Source organism: Arachis ipaensis, chromosome B02 (genome assembly GCF_000816755.2).
Source record: "Arachis ipaensis cultivar K30076 chromosome B02, Araip1.1, whole genome shotgun sequence".
NCBI lineage: Eukaryota > Viridiplantae > Streptophyta > Magnoliopsida > Fabales > Fabaceae > Arachis > Arachis ipaensis.
The window spans coordinates 74,726,476-74,730,559 of record NC_029786.2 but is presented as its reverse complement, the minus strand read 5'-3'; positions in this window follow the sequence as shown (position 1 = coordinate 74,730,559).

Genomic DNA, 4,084 nt, shown 5'->3' with positions numbered 1-4,084 from the left:
CAGTTTACGTTATCTATCCTTGAGCAAAGTATGGACTATTATATATTGCTGGAAAGCCCTGGATGTCTACTTTCCAACGCACTTAAAAGCACGCCATTTTGAGTTCTGTAGCTCCAGAAAATCCACTTTGAGTGCAGGGAGGTCAGAATCCAACAGCATCAGCAGTCCTTTTTCAGCCTGAATCAGATTTTTGCTCAGCTCCCTCAATTTCAGCCAGAAAAATACCTGAAATTACAGAAAAATACACAACTCATAGTAAAGTCCAGAAATATGAATTTTTCCTAAAAACTAATGGAAATAGACTAAAACTAACTAGAATATACTAAAAACTATATGAAATTAACCCCAAAAAGCGTATAAAATATCCGCTCATCAATCATCTTCCCCATTCCCATTTAAGATTCTGCAATTTATTTGCCGTCATCTATTTTCACCTCTTTATTTCTAGCATTTACATTTTCTGTTATTTACTTTCCCGCCATTTAATTTCCTGCAACTCTCAAACTAAATTCTGCTTAGCTCAACTAGAACATTCCTCCAATTAAAGTTGCTTGACCAATCAATCCCTGTGGGATTCGACCTCACTCTATTGTGAGTTTTTACTTGACGACAATTCGATATACTTGCCGAGGGAGATTTGTTAAGAGACAAGTTTCCGTGCATCATAAGGTGCTTGTTACAAAAAGTGACAAGTCTTGATAAGAATCAAGTCAAGTCAACTAAAAAAAATGCAAAGCATTAACAAGGAACAAATACCTTGTTATGTGATTATATTCACTTAAGAACCATGATGACTAAGTAGCTCAACTCAATTCACTAAAGTAAAAGTGCACAATTTATAATGCCAAACAAGGATAAAGTCTAATGCATATGGTAGCTACAACATATGAATCAAAATCACAATTCAAATAGGCAATTAAACAAAGACTTGATACATAGTGCACATATCCATCCAACTTGAAACCAAATTCAAGCAAGAAGCAACCCAGTCAACATCAATCAAACACTTGCAATTTATTTAACCACGAACAATTAAACTAAAAACAAATATAATAACTAAAATGAGAAATGAAATGCAATGAAAAGCAACTAAAATAAGTAGAGAAGAGAGCAAAAGTAAGAGAGGAGAGGAGTGGAAGGGAAAAGAAGAGGAGAAGTAGAGAGAAGAGAAGAAAAGAAGTAAAGTGTGAGAAAACAGGGGTGTGTGCACGCACAGGGGTGCGTGCGTGCGCAGACTAGGTGAAATAAGGGAGGGTGTGCGAGTGCACAGCATGATGCGAGCGCTGCAAACAGAAGAGGAATTACGGCGTGTGCGTGCGCACAAGCCTGTGCGCACGTACAGAGATTTTTTTTGTGGGTTGGATCATGTGTGCGTACACACACAGGTCCGTGCGCGCGCACAAGAGCATAAGGGGCAGGGGTTCGCACGCACACGCTACGCCAACGCTCCCACCAAAGTGGTTACAAGTTCGCGTGCGGACGCACACGTCTGTACGGCCACACAAAGAGCGCGAAAAAGGGTATGTGTGTGTACGCACAGGTACGTGCGGACGCACAGGTCGCAGATAGCAGGGGAACGCGCACGCACAAGGCGTGCTGGCACTGCGACCAGAGGGCAAAATCATATGTGTGCGTGCGCACAGGTCGGTGCGTGCGCACAGGTAGCAGAAAATAGAAGCTGTGCGCATGCACAGCTGGGTGCGTACGCACAGATGCCCTGTTTTTCAAAAATTGTTTTCTTTCAAAATCTAAGGTACCATGCCTTAGTTCAATCAAAACTCAACACTAAAACATGCAAGAACCCATAAATTCATGATCCAAACCAAAATTAACTTAACTAACTCAAAATTACACTATTTCTAAGCTAACCAAGCAAAACAAAAAGCAAATAAGTCAAAATATGTACAAAAGAGAAGAGTTAGAACAATGTTACCAAGCACTTATATTTAATGTCTTTAAGTTAGACAATTGGGAGAGCCCTTGCTATGGTGGTGCTTGACTTTTCCACTAATGGCTTGAATGTCTAATGTCCTCTGGGATCCCAATCCTAACCGTTAACAAAGACAACCAAAAAGCAAGCTATTTACATATTAACATATTTACAATAGCCACTAACTTTACACCATTGCAACTCCCCGGCAACGGCGCCAAATTTGATAAAGAGAATTCTTGTATGGTTCGGAATCAATCAAAACTAGAATCAATTCGTTGGTAGCATAGTCCAAACCAACAATGAACTCTCACAATCAAATAATAAATGTCACAAAACAAAATATAAACCGAGAGTATTTAACTCCCGGGTCATCTTCTCTAGGAGTTGCAATAAAATGTATAATCTATGGATATCGAGGAGAGAGCATGGGGAATTGGGAATGAAAGCAAGAGAGCAAGAAATGTAAATAGCAAGAAAGTAAATGAACATGCAAGGAATGTGAATGGCAATGCTTGGTAAGAATTGGGTAATCTAGGCTTCCTATCCTAGTTGTGGACCACAAACACGGCAATTGTGTGGAAGCAATACAAACTAGTCAATCCTCCTTGAGAATTAGTCAAAAGGTGTAATTGATCTCAATCCATAAGTCCTAGTCAACTCACTAATTACTTAGTGAAAGACTAGCGTCAATGGAAACCAAATCAATTAACCATTCTCACACAATGCGGAATAGACATCCACAACTCAATTCCACCCAAACATCCAATTTCTTAACCAAGAGTGTGAAAATTAAACATGCAAGAAAATAAACATCAAAGCAAATAAAAGTCAACGCAATAGAAGTCAAAGCAAGTAAAATTAAAGTGCAAGTAAAGGAAATTTAAAATGCAAGAAACCTCTTTGGCAAGTAATTGAAGGCTAAGTCTACCTATCCTAGTCATTGACCACAAACATATGATGATTATGAAGAGTTAATCCTACTTAGTCAATGATGAGCGGATAATTTATACGCTTTTTGGCATTGTTTTTAGTATGTTTTTAGTAGGATCTAGTTACTTTTAGGGATGTTTTCATTAGTTTTTATGTTAAATTCACATTTCTGGACTTTACTATGAGTTTGTGTGTTTTTCTGTGATTTCAGGTATTTTCTGGCTGAAATTGAGGGACTTGAGCAAAAATCAGATTCAGAGGTTGAAGAAGGACTGCTGATGGTGTTGGATTCTGACCTCCCTGCACTCAAAATGGATTTTCTGGAGCTACAGAACTCAAAATGGCGCGTTTCCAATTGCATTGGAAAGTAGACATCCAGGGCTTTCCAGAAATATATAATAGTCCATACGTTGGCCAAGAATAGATGATGCAAACTGGCGTTCAACGCCAGCTCTCTGCCCAATTCTGGCGTCCAGCGCCAGAAAAGGATCCAAAACCAGAGTTGAACGCCCAAACTGGCACAAATACTGGCGTTCAACTCCAAGAAGGACCTCTACACGTGCAACACTCAAGCTCATCCCAAGAACACACCAAGTGGGCCCCGGAAGTGGATTTATGCATCAATTACTTATTTCTGTAAACCCTAGTGACTAGTTTATTATAAATAGGACCTTTTACTATTGTATTAGACATTTTTGAATCTTTTGATCATCTTAGGATCTTAGGATCATCTTTGGACGCTTGGTTCTTAGATCAGAGGGGCTGGCCATTCGGCCATGCCTGGACCTTTCACTTATGTATTTTTAACGGTAGAGTTTCTACACTCCATAGATTAAGGTGTGGAGCTCTGCTGTTCCTCGAAGATTAATGCAAAGTACTACTGTTTTCTTTTCAATTCATCTTATTTCGCTTCTATGATATTCATTCGCACTTCAACCTGAATGTGATGAACGTGACAATCATCATCATTCCCCATGAACGCGTGCCTGACAACCACTTCCGTTCTACTTTCGATTGAATGAGTGTCTCTTAGATCTCTTAACCAGAATCTTCATGGTATAAGCTAGATTGATGGCGGCATTCAAGAGAATCCGGAAAGTCTAAACCTTGTCTGTGGTATTCCGAGTAGGATTCAATGATTGAATGACTGTGACGAGCTTCAAACTCGTGATTGCTGGGCGTAGTGACAGATGCAAAAGGATAGTAAATCCTATTCCAGCA